This window comes from Melozone crissalis, unplaced genomic scaffold, assembly GCF_028551555.1.
Source record: "Melozone crissalis strain CALT ecotype California unplaced genomic scaffold, PUWL_Pcris_2 ptg000218l_1, whole genome shotgun sequence".
Classification (NCBI taxonomy): Eukaryota; Metazoa; Chordata; class Aves; order Passeriformes; family Passerellidae; genus Melozone; species Melozone crissalis.
The window spans coordinates 168648-187500 of record NW_026535981.1 but is presented as its reverse complement, the minus strand read 5'-3'; the positions used below and the strand labels follow the sequence as shown (position 1 = coordinate 187500).

At 52.7% G+C, this 18853-nt stretch overlaps 1 long non-coding RNA gene and 2 pseudogenes across 1 annotated transcript; all 3 read right to left on the bottom strand.

Moving 5' to 3' along the window:
- The window catches only part of LOC128949299 (28S ribosomal RNA), an 8111-nt pseudogene extending 1611 nt beyond the window's left edge, over positions 1-6500 (bottom strand).
- An 886-nt stretch (positions 6501-7386) lies between these two features.
- LOC128949303 (5.8S ribosomal RNA) lies at positions 7387-7539 on the bottom strand (annotated as a pseudogene).
- A 292-nt stretch (positions 7540-7831) lies between these two features.
- LOC128949286 (uncharacterized) lies at positions 7832-12295 on the bottom strand. Its single transcript, XR_008484192.1, has 3 exons — positions 12174-12295; positions 10339-10438; positions 7832-7880 (listed from the first exon to the last, which is right to left on the bottom strand). It is a non-coding gene; the product is annotated as an uncharacterized LOC128949286 (long non-coding RNA).
- Between the last annotated feature and the right edge of the window lie 6558 nt (positions 12296-18853).

The following is an 18853-nucleotide window of genomic DNA, read 5'->3' as shown; positions in this document are numbered from 1 at the left end:
TCTGAGTTGTAGGGCCGTGATTAGTTTACAGTGAGGTATGCCCTTAAACCGCCTTATCCAGGCATTACTGATCTCATCATTCTCGAAATGCTCAATCCCATGGCCCTGGGCAACCAGATGGGTCCATTTATGAAATTCTCGTTTCCTCCAGTTACAAGGTCTTGGGTAATGAATCTTAGGGATGGGTGCTTCCCATTCCAGCCAGGCTCCATCGTCGCCCCCCAACTCTACCAATGGTAAAGGCTCCCAAATTGATGGGATGGACTCTTGTGTCCCCCCCGCTTTCAACCACAATTTTTCAAATAACCATTCCAGATATACTTCCTTTAGATACTTCACAAGAGTCTCATCCGAAGACTGGGCTAATCTATGCAGTCTTCGCGCCTGAATGCTTGGAATGAGCGCTGCCAACTTGATGAGGTCTAAACCGCCATCTTTAAAACTCGAATACAAGATCGCATCACATGTACTTGGGGGAAGATGAAGCCATTCCTTAACCGTGTTACGAATGACTTGGTCAAGGGATTCAAGTAGGCCCACCTTGACTTTGGTATGGTCAGCCAGATATATCAGTCTCGGGATGGTATAGGTCCTGAGTATATCGACTTTCTGAAGAGGTTTTAAGGGCGAACGACCAATCCGATGAAGCCAATCCATGAGCTTCTCTGATAGTCTAGGATCTGCAAAGCCAGTCCAGGGATCAACCCATGTGCTGACGTACCTTTCTGAGCTCCCTGGGTCGATCATTTTAGGGAGGGATCCGTTAATCACCCACGTGGGACAATCATTGATAGTATACGAGTCCCTTGTCGGCTTGATGTAAAAGCCATGACATATTCCCCCCTGCATACTGAGGCCAGTAAGATTGCAAAAGGCCTCCAAAATTTTGATGTTATGACACATGCCTTCCCAAGAGTCACTCAGCAGCACCAAGTCATCGGCAAATGCCATGGCCGTAAATTTCCAGCCCCCATGATGGAAAACCTCACCTTCATTCTCGAGTTTATATAGAAGGTGGTGCATCGCTAAAATTGAGCAGCAAAGGTGACATGGGGTCGCCTTGCTTGACACCTGAGCGAATGTATATGGGGTCTGTCCTTTCTCTTCCCATGGAAATGCACGTCTTAACATCCCGATACATTTCCCTCACCAACTCTATCATGTGTGGATCCACCCCTTGCTGGACCAGACCCTCAAATACATGCTGATGACAGATGGTGTCAAATGCCTTAGCAATGTCCACGAACACAACCCCCAGATGTTTATGCTCTCACTTAGCTGTTCCACCACAAGCTGTAACAACTTGAGGTTTTCGGCACAACCTGATGTGCAAATAAAACCCCGTTGCCGGGGGTTGATGGGACATGCTTTGGACAGCCTCACAGTAGCGATCCTGGAAAACAGCCTAATCACCACTGAACCAATAGTAATAGGCCTCCAGTTATTGCTATCACCAAGCTTCTCTGCATCCGAAGACTTGGGTATAAAGACTGTCCTGCAGTCCCGCAGCGCATCTGGAACAGTACTGGTGATAAGCCAGAGGCTGAAGATCTCAGTCAACCGGGGAAATTATTGCAAAAGGATTATTGCCTTTTGCAATAATCTGACCCAAAGTGATCCCATCTGGCCCAGGAGCGGAGGTTTTACACATCTCTCTCATGTTCTTATCAATCTCTTTTCCAGTAATTAGGGCCTCGAATGTGGTGTTAGCCGCCTCCTTATATGGAGGGAAATTCAGTAGGCCACCAAATATATCAGATGTATCCCACCTTCTTTTAAAGTGATCGTGGAGAACACTTGATGGTAATTGGCACTGAGAGGCTTCCGTGCTGTCCAGGATGACGCATGAGGCGCCTTCTATGTAAATCATACAGCAGTTGGAACCTCAAGAATTATCCCCTCTTAATAGCTCTTTTGCACGTCCAATTTGATGGAGTTTTGGATGCTTTTTGGCCACGGGAGGCCTGCGTCTTTTGACCCTTGATAGATTTAGTTTGGCTAGGCACACCCAGAATACCAAGAAACTCCTTATAAACATCCTTCACCACCCGACCTAGATCTTGCCCATCAAGAACTTTCTTGAAGGCTTCCCGATATATGGTCAATTTGCCAAACGATAATCACGCTTTGATGACTTTCTGGAATTGGAGCTTTAACTGTCCCTCCTTGGGCAACTTAGCACACCTGGCAGGATGTTCAATTCCAGTGGCACCTACTAGTCCTTCATGACCTTTCACGGAGGGACGCCTTTTATCACTAATCTGCTTTGCCATTGTAGTTGGAATATGCTCCGCTATAAGTTGGTTGATATTCCGCTTACTGGCAAACTCGTCCACCAATTGTACCGGAAGAGCCTCTTTCTTCCTGCCCAGTCCATACCCGTTTGTGGGCCCCTCAGGCCGATGACTCTTTGGGATGAGAAGCAGCAATCCGCTCCACATTTCGCACAAGAGGATGTCTTATTCTCTTGTGCAGACCCAGGCCAATCTTAGTAGCGAACCCACATTGGCACACCTCACAGACCCATTCCCCAGTGGGAGCCACACACACCACCCCCTTGCAGCGCGGGATGTGACAGGAGATACTGTGGCATTTTAGATTTTGCTTACCACATTTTGAACACCTGAAAATGATCCTTCTCTGTCCGTGTGCCCTTTTGAGATGGTCAATCAGCCCCAACATCCTAGTAAACCAGGTCTCACAACAAGGACAAGATGGTTGTTTGTCAGGCATGGACACGACAGGTGTTCTTGGCGTTATACCATCACCTTCAGACCCGTGAGGAGCCTCGGGTGTTTTGGGCTCTTTACTACCTCCCATCATGCTCTCAGCCTCAGGTGTTTTGGGCTCTTCGGTACCTCCCACTGCACTCTCAGCCTCATCCTGGGCCATCCCCATAGGGGAGATCTCATAGGGCTCAGGGAGTTGCCCCAAACCCTACCAAACATCCACATGATGTACACCATCTTCTTTAACAATTTTGGAGTTAAAAAACTCCAAACTTGCAAGATCGAATCCCTCTTCCCTGGGCACAGAGGGCATAGATGGTAATTTGGCATCAATGACCCTTAGATCTAATGGGTCAGTCTGAGTGGTAGTCGAGATATAACGCAAAGCCATTTTGTCAGTCCGGTAAGCAATAAAGTGACAAGTCCAAGTGAGGGTAGAAGCATATAGTAGCTGACCCTCTCTCAAACTACCAACTGTGTCAACAACAGCCCGTGGACAAGGCTCTGTGCAACAGCGAACTAACTGTGCCAACCTTTTTGTTTCAGCGATTCGTGAAACTATTGTTGGGTGGTGACTCCAACAATAGGGAGGGCTGATATGTGCCCTCTCCCACACTGGGGCAGAAGTCGACTCAGTTACCACGAGGGTATCCGGCAGGACCACGAGGAGGTGCGACTTCCGCGGCTATGCCCAGTTAGTAAATATAGTTACTCCCGCCGTTTACCCGCCCTTCATTGAATTTCTTCACTTTGACATTCAGAGCACTGGGCAGAAATCACATTGCGTCAACACCCGCCTCGGGCCTTCACAATGCTTTGTTTTAATTAAGCAGTCGGATTCCCCTGGTCCGCACCAGTTCAAAGCCGGCTGCTAGGCACCGACTGAGGCGGGGCGCTGGCCCAGGGACCCTCCCCCGGGGACCCTCCCCCGCACAAACTGCTCAGCCGACGCCGGCTGCGGCTGCGCGCATGCTGGCCGCACACCGCGGGAACCCCATTGGCGGGAACCGCTGGGGCGGTGGTGCGCAACGATGACGGCTGCCACTGGGGCACCGGCCGCGGCAAGGTGGAGGGCGGGCGGAGCGGGGGGCGGGCGGCGCCCGCCACAGCCGGGGCGATCCACAGGAAGGACCCGGTGTGTGTCCAGAGTCGCCACCGTGCGCGCGCATGCCCCAGCGCCCGGGCGGGCCACGCGGAGCGCACTCACCCGCGCGCGGCACCTCGTCCAGCTGCGGCACGCACCCAGCCCCGCTTCGCGCCCCAGTCCGACCAACCCAGCCCTTAGAGCCAATCCTTATCCCAAAGTTACGGATCCGGCTTGCCGACTTCCCTTACCTACATTGTTCCAACATGCCAGAGGCTGTTCACCTTGGAGACCTGCTGTGGATATGGGTACGACCCGGCATGAGACTTACACCCTCTCCCCTGGATTTTCACGGGCCAGCGAGAGCTCACCCGATGCCGCCGGAATCGCGACGCTTTCCAAGGTGAGGGCCCCTCTCTCGGGACGAATCCATTCCAAGGCGCCCGGCCCTTCACAAAGAAAAGAGAACTCTCCCCGAGGCGCCCGGCCCTTCACAAAGAAAAGAGAACTCTCCCACCAGCTTCTCTGGGATCGGTTGCGTCACCGCACTGGGTGCCTCGTGGCGCCCATCTCCACCACTCGGAGGATTCGGGGATCTGAACCCGACTCCCTTTCGATCGGCTGAGGGCAACAAAGGCCACCGCCCGCCCTTTTGGAATGGCGCTCACCTTATCGCTTAGGACTGACTGACCCATGTTCAACTGCTGTTCACATGGAACCCTGCTCCACTTCAGCCTTCAAAGCTCTCATTTGAATATTTGCTACTACCACTAAGATCTGCACCTGCAGCAGCTCCACCTGGGCCCACGCCCCAGGCTTCGAGGCGCACCGCAGCGGCCCTCCTACTCGTCGCGGCCTAGCCCCCGCGGGCCTCGCACTGCCAGCGACGGCCGAGTATGGGCCCAATGCTCCAGCACCATCCATTTTCAGGGCTAGTTGATTCGGCAGGTGAGTTGTTACACACTCCTTAGCGGATTCCGACTTCCATGGCCACTGTCCTGCTGTCTAGATCAACCAACACCTTTTCTGGGCTCTGATGAGCGTTGGCATCGGGCGCCTTAACCCGGCGTTCGATTCATCCCACAGCGCCAGTTCTGCTTACCAGAAGTGGCCCACTGAGCACTTGCATTCCACGGCGCGGCTCCACGCCAGCGAACTGGCTCCCTTACCCATTGAAGGTTTGAGAATAGGTTGAGATCGTTTCGGCCCCAAGACCTCTAATCATTCGCTTTACTGGGTAAAACTGCCCATTGCCGAGTGCCAGTTATCCTGAGGGAAACTTCGGAGGGAACCAGCTACTAGATGGCTTGATTAGTCTTTTGCCCCTAGACCCGGGTCGGACGACCGATTTGCATGTCAGGACTGCTACGGACCTCAACCAGAGTTTCCTCTGGCTTTGTCCTGCCCAGGCATAGTTCACCATCTTTCGGGTCCTAGCATGGATGCTCACGCTCCACCTCCCCAGCCCCGCGAGGGGGCGGCGGGCGAGACGGTCCAGTGGTGCGCCCGGGGCTGCCAGGCGCGACACGCACCCCGGGATCCCACCTCAGCCGGCGCGGGCCGGCCCTCACCTTCATTGCGCCGCGGGCTCTCGACAATGGTCCCTGACTCGCGCACATGCTAGACTCCTTGGTCCGTGTTTCAAGATGGGTCAAGTGGGTAGCCGACATCGCTGCGGACCCCGGGTGCCCCAGCGCGGCCCGTGAGCCTGGCCCGGCAGCGCCGCGTGGTCAGGGTGCACTGAGGACAGTCCACCCTGGTTGACAGCAGCGCCGGAGACTGGCAGGCCCAGCCCCCACACCCCTGCGCGAAACGCCGTGCTGCGAGGATGCCACTCCCCCCCCCCCATGAGAGGCAGGGAAATGTTGTCCCCCATCACGGCGCCACTGATGTGGGGGGAGGAGGGCGCAGTGGCAGTCCTTTCCCTCGGCCCCGGGATTGGCCGAGACCTGCTGCCCGAGGGCTGTAATACCCGCCGCTGCTCGCGCAGCACTGGACCACCTGCCCGTCGGACCACCTGCCCGCCGGAGGCCTTCCCAGTCAACCTGGAGCCGGTCGTGGCGCACCGTCGCAGAGGAAATGTGCCCGGACAGCGCCAGCTGCCGGCTGGGCGGCAGTCCCCGGACCAGCCTGCCTCCGCGGGCAGGGTTCGCCCAGGGGACGGAAGGGAGGCGGAGGCGAGGTTCCACTGAACCCGTGCCGACCACAACTCGCCGGGTTGAATCCTCCGGGCGGACCGTGCAGGCCCCACCCGTTTACCTCTTAACGGTTTCACGCCCTCTTGAACTCTCTCTTCAAAGTTCTTTTCAACTTTCCCTTACGGTACTTGTTGGCTATTGGTCTCGTGCCAGTATTTAGCCTTAGATGGAGTTTACCACCCACTTTGGGCTGCACTCCAAAGCAACCCGACTCCGAGAAGTCCCGGGCCCAGCGTGCCGGGGGCCACTACCGGCCTCACACCGTCCACGGACTGCGGCCTCGATCACAAGGACTTGGGTCCCCCGAGAGCGCCGCCAGGGATTGGGACTTCTGTACGCCACATGTCCCACACCCCACTGCGGGGCAGGGATTCGGCGCTGGGCTTTTCCTGCTTCGCTCGCCATTACTGAGAGAATCCTCGTTAGTTTCTTTTCCTTGGCTGACTTATATGCTAAATTCAGCGGCTTGCCATGTCTGATCTGAGGTCGCAAGGCCAAAGCTTGGCCGCACCTCCTGGCCCATGCAGCTCCTAAAGAAGCAGCATGCCAACAGGCCAACAGCCAGCCAGCTTCTCCCACCTACCAGCCTCACCTTCCTCCCCACTGGCGCCCTCGCACCAGGGGAAAACAAAGCCAGAGGGAGAGAAGCGGAGACAGAGTGCCCCATCCCGGAGATGAGAACCGAAAAGGGAGTGTGGCAGAGACAGCCCTGATGGGGGACCAGGTGGCACGTGATGGCCTTGGTGGAGAGAGAGAGAAAAGCCATGGTGCTATTTGCGCCCCGAGACCACAACAGAAGAGGAGGAGGGCAGGCGAAGGGAGGAGGGGGTTGGAACATCTGTCCCCAGCGCTCTCGCCTCACGCGCACGCACAGTGGCACAGTACCCCTGCAGTACCCACCTGCAGACAGCCGTCCACGTAGGGGGGAGGCTGGGGGTGAGGCCTGTGCCTTATCTCCCTCTTGTCCTCTCCCTTCTCTCGGCCCACGGCGGTGCTTTCAACGCTGTCTCTTACTCTCCTCAGCTGCCACCACCACCGTACCGCGGTACGGGCCCTGCAAGGACAAACTCTGCCCCAGTGGCTCACTCTGGGAGTGGGGAACTACGGAGCAGTCCTTGAGTCTGCATATAGGGGGATGAAAGCCCTGCGCGGCAACAATGACGATGACAGCCATGACGATGATGATGCCTGCTGGGTCACAGGGAAAAAATTGAGGCCGCCGAGGGAAACGCATCCCTTGCCAAACCCCTGACCGCCTTCCCTCTGGGCACCGGTGAGCCACCATCACCACCGCCGCTGACCACAGTCAACTTGCCTGTGAGGCAACCCCAGCTGAACCACCGTGGTGGCCGCTGGACGGCGACTGATCGTCAAGCAACACTCAGATGGGCGTAGCCCTGGGAGGAACATGGGGCCGCAAGTGTGTTTAAAGTGTGGATGACCAATGTGTCCTGCAATTCACATTAATTCTTGCAGCTAGCTGCATTCTTCATTAACGCACGAGCCCAGTGATCCACCACTGAGAGTTGTCTGGCTTTCAGCACCGATCCCGCACCCGTGGAGGGGCTGGGACCGCTCACATGGGGCACCCCTTTCTCTTGTGCTGAGGACGTGCGGGCGCGTGCCTGGCTTTGACCGTCCGTACTTGATAGTCAGGAGTGCAGACATAGGAGATCCAGCCACACTGAACTGGAATTCTTCCTCAAACCTCCCCACTATGGTGGCACTGAAGGAGATCTGAGCAGTCTGGGTCCCGCCTGGTGCAATGATGCCCTCCTCAGGCGCAAACTTGAAGCAGAAGCCCATGTTTGCAGTTGAAGGGCTATAGGTGAAGGGAGCATCAATAGCTCCTAGGTTTATCAGTTCCACCTGCAGCAGCAAGAAAGCAAAATGGAAATACATGTGGAATCTTCCCTTCTTGTGAGTTATTGTCTAATGATGCAATTAATACCCAGAAATAGCAGACGATGCTATGAATGGCAAAAAAATACAACAGGACAAGTTCTGCCCTTTTTCATGCAAAGCAGTGGCAACTCCACAGAACTGGAGTCCACAACCCTGGGGTTATCCCATGGACACAGAGCAGTGCACCTCTGATCAGCTACACCAAGTTCATTCAGACCTGGCCCTGAGAGCAACATGGGCTGATTGCAGCTCTGTGTAGTCAATCACCCCAGAGCTGCTGCTGCCCCACTGAGCACAGCTCCAACAGCATCATCTACTCATCCACCTTTTCCCATGTCATGAAAACAATACACTGATTATGAGGCATCAGCATCAAAATGTATAGACAGCACCATCTTTTGGTAAGAAAACTCAGCATGTCTTTGCCTCCCACAGCCAAGCTTTTGGAAGTGTCTGGCATGATGTAGTGCCTCATTTTCTACCTCTTTCAGCTGCTCTCTCTTTGGTTTTTTTTGCAAACTTGACACTATTGGGGAGGAGGCAAATAGGTAGAAAAATGCTTTGCTTTATTCCCAGGAACACTTTTCTCTTTCTAGAGCCAGAGATGCACCAAGGCTGAAGTGTGGTGAGGGACTGGTCAGCAAGGGAAAGAACTCGCAAGTCCTTTGCAAGGGCCAGCACTGAGCCAGGAGGCTGGATGGCTTTCCTGTGACTTGCAGCAATAAGCAGGAGACACTTGACTGGAAGCTGTCTGCAGTGGACTGAAGCTCAAAGGCAGCCAGTTTCTTCCAGCTGCTTCTGAACAGCCCAGTCCAAAGGTGCCTTGTGTCTGGCACTGCCACAAAAGCCTCTGAACATCCCTTTTTGACCCAGGCTTCGTTTCATGTGCCAAGGGGTTGTTTTGCAGCAAGCCTCCCAGCTGATTCCCAAGGAAGGAACTGGGCCTTCATGAACAACAGACACACCTTTCAGACCCTCCCAGATTTCACCAGTAGATCAAATATTCCCTGCTCACAAATGCCCAGGTTGGCAGCAATTCCACACTTCCACCAGGCTTGCTCCTCCCTCAGGAGCCATCAGGATCCACCCCAAGCCCTGCTGCTCACCTCATAGACATGGGGGGTGTCAATAGAAATGTTCCCAAGGTTCAGAGTAGGAGAGCTGAATTCTTCCAAGGGTCCTTGGCCTTCCCCTGAGAGGTGCAGGGGCAGCCTGCTCTCACAGCCTGGGGAGAGATGTCCATTGCACTACAATCATTCCCTCTGTTATACTCTATTTTCCAGGCTGCCTCAGTGCTAGTCCCTGACTCTGAGCTGGATGCAACCAGCTCCTGATGCTGCAGGAGAGGATATGGACCCTCCTCTTCCCTCAGCCTTGGGGCTGACTTCTAATTTCTAACCCATTCCTTGGGCTGCTTTCCAATTTCAGCCACCAGTCTGCTGAGTTTAAAACATCTCTGCTGCCTTGTAGTGACAGGCCAAGGAGTTACAGGTATAAATTGAAAGAAAGGAAATTTAGGTTAGATATTAGGAAATTTTTTACTCTGAGGGTGGTGAGACACTGGAGCAGGTTCCCCAGGGCTGTTGTGGAGGTTCCAGCCCTGAAAGTGTTTCAAGCCAGGCTGGATGGGGCTTGGAGCTACCTGCTCTAGGGGGAGGTGTTCCTGCCCAGAGGCTTTTAAGGTCCATTCCATCCTTAACATACTCTGGTTCTATGCTGTCCTTCCCATGCACTTAGTGGAGCTTTGAAATCATTTAGTGAAGGCACAAAGCTCCTACAGAGTTTGGCAATTCCCAAACTACCTGGCCCAGGAGCACAGGACATTTTTGCCAAAGCCCCCAACTCCTGACACTCAGCACTGCGTTCTGTTTCCACAGACAGAGCTGCAAGGGCTCAAATCCCACAAAGGGAGAGAGGCACGTGCTGGCCAAGGCTGCTCCTTCTACCAACAGCCTGGGCTCAGGGGGGCTCAGTCACCTCTGCTCTGCTGCTGTCTGGGCACTGGGAGGTGATCCAGGCTCAGGGAACACAATTCTAACTCAGCTCCTGCTGCCTGATGATGGATCCATGTCAAATGGACCCATCATCCTGGAGGCCAGGGGCCTGCAGGGGCTGAGTGCTTGTTCACTAAAGCTGTTCTGCTCTGCAGCTCTCTGGCCTTTGAAGGAATACTGCCAAAGCCATGGCATGAAAACCTCTCCCTGCACTGCCTGGGCTGTTCTGGGATCAGTCAGGCACACACAGCATTCTGAGCCCTGGCCTGGCACAGGAGACTCCCTGGAGGCTGCAGGGCCAGGGGGGATGTGCCAGCACTGCCCTGCTGACCAGGGACTCTTCCCAGCACTTCCATGGGAGCCCAGTGGGCTCAGGCTTGCACCATGGCTTCACTGAGGGGGAGAGAAGCAGGGCAAAGGAGCTGTACCTGAGATGCTGCAGTAAGCCACACTTCCATACTCCAGTGCTTCCAGGGGTTTGAAGGTCACCTTGATTTTGGCCAAACAATTCGGCCCAATTTCTCCCTCCTACAGCAGAAAGAGACAGCAAAACATTGCTCTGCAAACTTCACATTTCTTGTTTTCAACCACACTTCTGTAAGCCTCTGTTTAGAGCATTAGTAATGAGTGAACAACACAAGGAGCCCAAGGAAACACTCCAAACCCAGCTCAACACAGCGCTGGAAGCTCTCAATGCTCAGCTGTTCAGCTCCCACTCTCCACAATACTCCTGCTGCTCTGACAAAGGCTCTTGGTCACATCATGCTGCTGTCAGCAACAGTGGGATGCGACTGCCACTGTGCACTGGTGGCTCTTCACAAGAAGAGAACATGATCCCTGTCCTGGGTTGACTATATGATGCTTTTATCCCAAATCATCTTGTTCTGTTTATGCTGAATAATAAGTGTTGCACCTTTAAGACCTGTTGCAGAGAGTGAAGGGGGGAGAGAAGAAGCAGCAGTTTGTTTTCAGACACTGCACTCACTCCTCCACACTCCTGCTTCTGGACTGCATTGTCTGCAGATGGACAGACAGCGGTTCAGAGCTCTCCTTTGCTTTTAGTTAATTTAGCTTGCTGAGGCAAAGAAGTTCCCTGGACTGTGGGGTTTTTTTCCTTTCTTTGGACCTGTTCAAACCTGCTCTGGACTGAACACCAGCAGAGCACCAACAGCTCCACCTGTGGCCACCGGGCTGGGCCTGGCCTGTGACATTTCCAGGACCAGAGGGACTGATCAGAGACTGAGTGAGCTGAGCTGCAACCTGGGGAGGGACTTTCTCAGTTTGTCATCTCTTTTGGAGCAGCAAGGAGTTTTATTGATTAATACTGTTTAGGCTTTATTGTTTAATAAACCGGTTTTTTCCACTTCAAGGAGGTCTTTTCTCCAGGACAGGTTGGGGGTAGGGGCCGATTGAATCTGCTTTCCTAGAGGAGCCCCTTTGGGGGTTCTCTCCCAAATTTGCCCGGAACCAGAACCTTGGAAATAAAAATATTAGTTTAACCTGTATTGAAAGAAAGCAGAGGCTGGCATTATTCTAGCGTTTACTCCAAGATGAGAAGGGATGTTGCACTGTGCAGACACCAGGCATTCATTGTCTCTCACAATGCCAGTACTCAGAATCAGGGCTCTGTTTGATACGAGGACGTGGTGGTTTGCTTGCAGAAACAGAAAAGGAAAAGGTTTTCTGTCCCTGTGTGCAGGACAACTCCAAAGGCCCATTTCAACCTTCCACCCTTGTGTCCAGGCTCACAGAGGACACTGGAAGGGACACTCAGAAATAGTGCAAGGTGTGGTTACAGGAGGGGATTGGCATTTCCATGATTAGCCTTAGGCTGAATTTGGCCTCACTTTCCCAGCAAACCATTGCAAGCTTCAGGTCAGAATGTGGCCTGGCAGTGCTCCAACAGCCTCTGCTGAACCTCATGTGTGGGGGGAGCCCCTACCTACAAGAACTGCTCCCTGTGGACACTGCAAGGACACGCACAGAGTGCCCTTGAGCTCAGGCCCTGGCAGCACAGCTTGGCCTTGTCAGGCTCCCAACCCTGCCTTGAGCTTCCAGGGCAGAAATGCTTTTAGCATTTGGCATTTTTAGGCAAGCTCTGCAGGTGCACCAGAAACTCAATGTCTTCCCTCCCAGCACATTGAGCCAGCTGAGGATCTGCCCAGTGACCGCAGCCGGGGGTAGAGTGGGTGGGAGGAGGAAGAGGGGGAGGAGGATGAGGAGGATGAAGAGGAGGAAAATGAGGTTTTCACCTATCACTTACCATTGGCTCAATGAAAAAAATGTCATCAGAGAACAGCATGGGGTCTTGGTGCAACTTTGCCTTCTCCCCCAGGAGCCTCAGGAGGGCAGTGTGATCTTCACCAGAGCCCTTCTCCTTCCCTGTTTCTTTCCCCTGTGGGATTTCTGGGATGTTCAGATGGTCTGGGAAAAAGCCCAAAGATGGCCTTGGGCCCCCGGGTTCGAAAGGACGAGAGGAAGCTTCAGATTTGTTCTTGGTCTTGGTGTTTATTAATTGCTTATCTAAAAGATTTTCTCTTGGCCTGACAGAGTTCTGCTCAGCAGTCAGCCATGGGCACACACTGAAAGCCCCTGGGGCGGTCACCTATCTTTATACCCGGAGTTACGTATACAATATTTATCATTTTTCTCCAATACCCTCTACCCATATTAACCAGTGTTCCCCTAGTAAGGTCCAATCCCGGAGTGCCAACATCACCACATAGGATGGAGGCTTAGAGGAAGAAGAAGAAGGAGAAGGGCACGCCCCAATCCCTCCATCTTGCCTCTCTAGACCCCCCTGTACAGGGATCTTAAACCCTGTATCTCACACTCCAATTAACTTGTCCCTTCACCATTCACCCCAGTGAAATCCTCCCGTCCTCATACTGATGTCATCTCCCATGTGGGATCAAAGTCCAGCCACCAGACATTTCTGGCAGCATTCCAGGACTCCCGAGCCCCCCAGGGGGGGTCTTGTTCACCCTGCACCCCAGTTCTGAGAGACTGAGATCCCACATCTCCCCCTTCTGTTTGCACCAAAAGACCTTTTTTTGCTTTTATGTGAAAGCCCCCCAAAGTCCTTAGTTTCTTTTATTTCTCTTCTGGGTCGTTTTTCGCAGTCTGAGTCTCGACTTCTGTCTGAGTACTCGTCTCTTTGTTTCTCGGATCAGCATTCTCGTGTTCTCGCGTTCGGAATGGCTTCACGTGCCGCGCTGACACCCACTTCAGACCTCGATCTGTGGAGATACAAGCGAAACCCTTTCCCCAAGTGATTAGTCTGAAAGGACCCTCTATTTGTCCGGTCTCTGGGTTTCTGATCAAAACTAAAGGATTTTCCCTTAGCTTTGCCTGTGTGTTGTTTAGAAAATGTCTCACGATCGGTGGATCAGGTTCCGAGGATGAGCTATTTAGGAAATTCAGCACATACAACGCCTTATTTAATTTCATGTGAGGTGTTGCCTCTGGCTCACCCCTTCTCTGTCTGTCCAGAAGGGATTTTAGGGTGTGATGTGTTCTCTCAATGATTGCCTGACCTGTGGGTGAATGCGGAATACCAAACGTGTGTCTGACACCCCACCTTTTCAGGAATCTGTCAAGCACCCTGCCTGTGTATGTTGGACCATTATCTGTTTTTATCTCCTGAGGCACACCTAATGCTGCAAATGCCTGCAGAAAGTGTCGGCAAGCATGGTCTGCTGTTTCCCCAGCATGTGCTGAAGCAAAGACTGCACCTGAGAATGTATCTACAGAAACATGAACATTTTTGAGCTTCCCAAAAGATGGGTATTTTGTGACATCAGCTTGCCACAACTGAAGACTTTGCAGCCCCCGCGGATTGATGGCCCCGGTAGAAGAAGGTGGCTGCACAAGCTGACAGTCTGGACAAGCACTAATGATCTCCCTCGCCTGACTCTTTGTGAGACGAAAGGACTCCATCAGTGCTTGCGCATTCTGATGAAAGAACGCATGACTTAACCTTGCCTGCTCAAAAATGTCCGGCAGCGTTTGCAAAATGGGCATTGTCAACCTGTCCGCCCGAGCATTCCCTTCCGCTAAAAACCCTGGAAGTGTTGTGTGCGCTCTAATGTGTGTGATAAAATACTCCCTTTCCCTGCTCTCTAGCAGTGTTTTCAAGCTTGTCAGGTATGAGTATAAAACCTCATTACTGACTTCTTTCAAGAGCGAACCCTCCAATCTCTTGACCACACCCGCAACATATGCGGAATCTGTCACCAGATTGAGAGGCCGTTTGAACAACTGAAATGCTCGGACAACGGCTGCCAACTCCACAATTTGTGGAGAGCCCTGAACCATCCTCACGTCTGATTCCCAATCCCCTGTCGTTGAGTCTCTCCACGTGATTACTGACTTGTGTGTCTTCCCCGAGCCATCCGTGAACACGGTGATCCCGTCCAAAGGTTCTTCACTTATCTGTGGTTTTGCTCTATAGCATATTTGCGACTGCAGTATTCTGTGTTGGGGAAAGTGGATTGTGCAAGCTCCTGGGAACGCTAACAATGCGATTAACAGGTCTTTCGATTGTTGCATTGCCCAATCGAAGTAGTCTCGTTTCAGAGGTAACCTGATGACTGAGAATTCTCTTCCTGCCATTGTCAGCAGCCTTGTTCTCGCCTTTATGATGATTTGTGCTGCCATCTCCAGATCTGTGAGAATCGTTTTCGCGGGCCTGTGCGGTAGGAAAATCCACTCTATGATTATCAAAGAGTCCTTTTGTGATTCATCCCATTGGAAGATCAAACCACGGAACTGCGTTTTCTTCCCCAGCACTGCCAACTGAAAAGGCAACGATGGAACAAATCGATGTGCCTGCCTTTTCTGTATCGCATCCGAGATTTTCTCCAATTCTTTTCTTGCTTCTGGTGTGAGTGTCCTGGGAGAACGAATGTCTGTGTCTCCTCTCAAGAGATCAAGCAGTGCTGGAATGTCACTATTTGTGATTCCCAAAACTGGTCTCATCCAGTTGATTTCTCCCAAAAGCTGTTGCAAATCATGCAAATTGTTGACCTTTGTGCTGATCTCCACCTTTTGAGGCTTTATTGTTTTCTCTGAGATTTTCCACCCTAGATATTTCCAAGGTGCAACCTCTTGAATCTTTGAAATGCTGATTTCCAGACCTGCCTTTTGCACCTCTGCGATCACACAGTCACGAGCTTCTTGCAGCTCCTGTTGTGTTGACGCTGCAATGAGCAAATCATCCATGTAATGAATGATCTTCGCCTTCGGAAATTTCTTTCGTGCTGGTGCCAAAGCTCGCGCCACGTACCATTGACAGATCGTCGGAGAATTTTTCAGGCCTTGTGGAAGGCAGACCCAATGGTACCGCTGCAGAGGCGTTTCCCTGTTGATACTCGGGACTGAAAAGGCAAATCTCGGAGCATCATCTGGATGGAGTGGGATACTGAAAAAGCAATCCTTGAGGTCAATGACCACAAGCTGCCAATCTCTGGGAATCATCGAGACAGATGGAAGTCCCAACTGAAGTGGCCCCATGTCTTCTATGACTTCGTTGATCTTCCTGAGGTCGTGTAACAACCTCCATTTGCCCGACAGCTTTTTCTTGATGACAAACACCGGAGAATTCCAAGGGCTGTCTGTTGGCTTGATGTGTCCCTTCTGCAATTGTTCTTGGACCAGGTCTTTCAAAGCACTCAATTTTTTCCGCTCAAGGGGCCACTGATCCACCCAAACTGGATCATCTGTTTTCCATGTCAGCTTCAGTGTGGCGAGTGCCGCAGTGACCCCTATTAAAAATCCATTTCGATCTTCGCGCCCCATTGTGCCAAAAGGTCTCGACCCCAGACTGTGATCGGCTTTTGAACGACAAAAGGACGAATGATCGCCGTCTTATCTCCTGGTCCCGTGACAACGACGGAATTCTCACTTTGCAGACACAGAGATGCTCCCCCGATGCCTGAGAGAGAGCCCAATGGCGCGACCAAGCTCCAATTGCGTGGCCAAAAGATGTACGATATTACTGTTACATCCGCCCCTGTGTCGAGCATACCTCTGATCGATATTGTCCTGTCCCCACATGTCAATTGGCACGTGAGCGTGGGTCGGTCTCGACCTATGTGCTTCACCCATGTTGTATGTACTTCAACATGCTCTTTCATAGGGAGACCTTCTTCGTCGAAGATTGACATGACCTCTCCAACTGCATGTGGTGGCAATGCAAAGGCTCTCGCAACCACAGTATTTTCCAGCACAGTCAATGGTGGACGAAGCGCTCTTGCCAAAACTGTTAACTCTGTATTTTTGTCTGCTGAGACAACTGTTGGATAGACAATGAGCCCAAGAATACTGCACTTATCTTGTCCAACTATCAAAAAATCTTGTTTCTTGTATGAGTCCCCGTGGATACCTGTTGGTATCTCCGCATGACTTTCATCTAGAAAGCATACTAGTTTTGAAGCTGCCAATGCACACTGTGCCCCTGGTGGGAGGAGGTCTGGGTCACTGTGGAATCGACTGAGGGTTTTGCTGAGGGCATCTGCTTGTCGCTCACTGATGACTGCCCTGTCTGTTCTTGTGACACCGCCAGTATTTGTGTCGGAGCGCGCCGGGGGTTTCCCGCGCTCAATTTCCCGTTTCCCGGATGCGGCAACGGATTTCCTTCCACATCTGTCCGGGAATAACATTCTTTCACAGAGTGTCTTCCTCTTCCGCACCGTGCGCAAATTGGTCTTTCCGCTCTCTGGACTGGCGTTGGTATATGTGTCCGTGGGCAATTCCTTTTCATGTGCCCAGATTCCCCACATCCGTAGCACTGTCCTCCTTGGGGTCTGTTCCTTTTCTGCATTGCCGCAAGAACTTTGTTGATATTTTCGTCCTGTTGATGAAGTAATTTCTCGAACATCTTCTCCAATGTCTTGTCCTCTGATTGCCCTTCTGAGCGTCCCTTTAGCTGTTTCTCCCATTCCTCTTTTAATTCATCCTTTACAATCGCTGCGACGTGCTGAGGCGTCCCCACCTTGCTGCATGCCTCCACCATCTCTGCCAAGGATGGCCGTCCTGGCATGGTGCTAATCACCCGTTGACAATCCGGGTTGGCATTGCCGAAAGCTAAATTCTCCAAGAGAGGCCTCTTCACTTCTTCTGTTGTCACCTGTCGATCCACGGCTTGCGTGAGTCGGTCGATGAATGACATGAATGGCTCTGTGGGACCTTGCCTGATGCAAGAGAACGGGACATCCGGAGCTCCTGTCGGCGTAATTTGCATGATTGCCAATCGCGCTGCTTCTTTGATGTCGCTTAACACTCTTCGTGGAAGCCGCGCTGCTTGTTCCCCTGGATTGTCATCTGGAGGATCCCCTGCTAATTGCCCTTCTGTGAGGTTCGCGTTCGGCCCACCTTGGTATCTGTTCCGCAACTCAGCAAGATATTTTCTCCACCTTTTTTCCCAGACAAGACTCTGTGTGTCAGTGAGGATCATTGCCACAATGCTTCGAATGTCATATGGTGTGAGATCATACATAGTGAATGTCCCTCTTAATAGCTGTTTGAAGTATTGTGAGTTCAGCCCAAAAGTCTGAGCTGCCTTCCCTAAGTCTTTGAGTGTCTCATGACCCATCCTTTCCCACCTTGGATTCTGTCCCTGGGCATCATATGTCACTGGCATTGTCAAATCCCCTGATCCCGGGAATAAATGCTTTTCCTTTTCCAATGCTTCTCTGATTTGCCTCCAATCCATTGTCTTCACCGGTTCTTGAAACCCCTCTTCATCAGATTCCATTGGGATTTGCATGAATAATGGTGTTGTAGATGTCATCGGTGATTCATAGTGTCTCATTTTTCGCCTTGAGGTTTTTGGCCTTGCTCCTAAATCCGAAAAGGAAACTCGAGGATCCTGTTGATATTTCTTCTTTACTGCATCGAATGAATGCAAGAAGCTTTTTGCTGCTTCTGCTGCTGATAGCATCCATGTTGGGACACCTTCCGATGCTGTGATCCTTATGACATCTTCCCCTTGTAGCTGTTCTTCATCTGAGCTTTCATCATCTTCATGAAATCCCGAAGTGGATGGATAATCCCTTTGTCGTGTTAACATTGTTTTCTTCGAGGTGCTTCTCTTTTTATATATTGTTGGAAAAAATTGCTGCATTGTTGCAGTCTCGCCACCAGATGGCGCTGTGGCTCCGCCGAGCCGACTCGGCATGTCGTGCACTTCTGCCCTCCTGCCACTAGGTGGCGCTGTCACCGGCCTCCCTGGCTCGGATGACGGAGCGATCTCGACTGCCCCACTTCCTCTTCCGGCTCGGCGTCTCCCATGAAGGGAAGGGACTGGGACACCGAGGCTCTGGACCAAAGGCGCCAGATCTGGAGACGGAGTGGAGCCCTGGGACGTAGAATCCCTAGCACGGCCCCTCCTCACCCGCGACGTCACGGGGGACCGGGCTCGGGTCCGCGCGCGTCTTACTCTCTGCACGTGCGTACTCTCTGAGCTACTTCCGGTGTCCCCCAAGGTGACGTCATCATCGTCTCCCCCCTGTTTCACCTCCGAGGTTCCCGCCCCTCGGTCTGTCCCAGAATCCGACCCCTCCTCCTCTGACGTTGTGTTCGCCTCTCCCGCCGGCACCCCGGCTCTACCCGCGATTCGAGCCGACCGTCGCACCGGATTTGACGTCACAACCGCGCGCCTCCTGCGTCCCGCCGCGGCGGCCCTCTGAGGCTGCAAATTTTCCCTCAGCCCGCCTTCCGCGTTCGCGTGTGAGTCTACACCCCGGTTTTTGCGAGTTTCGCCCTCCGCGCGCGTCTCCTCATCCTCACCCGCGCTGCTTGCGTCCGCCGCCGCCGCCGCGTCGCCGCTTTCACCGCGAACAGGCCCCCCCCCCGATCCCTTATCTTCCTGCTCCCCCCCTTCTGCTCCTGACTCCTCCACACTCTCTGGAGTTTCAGGACGCCCTTGGGGTTTGTTGCATT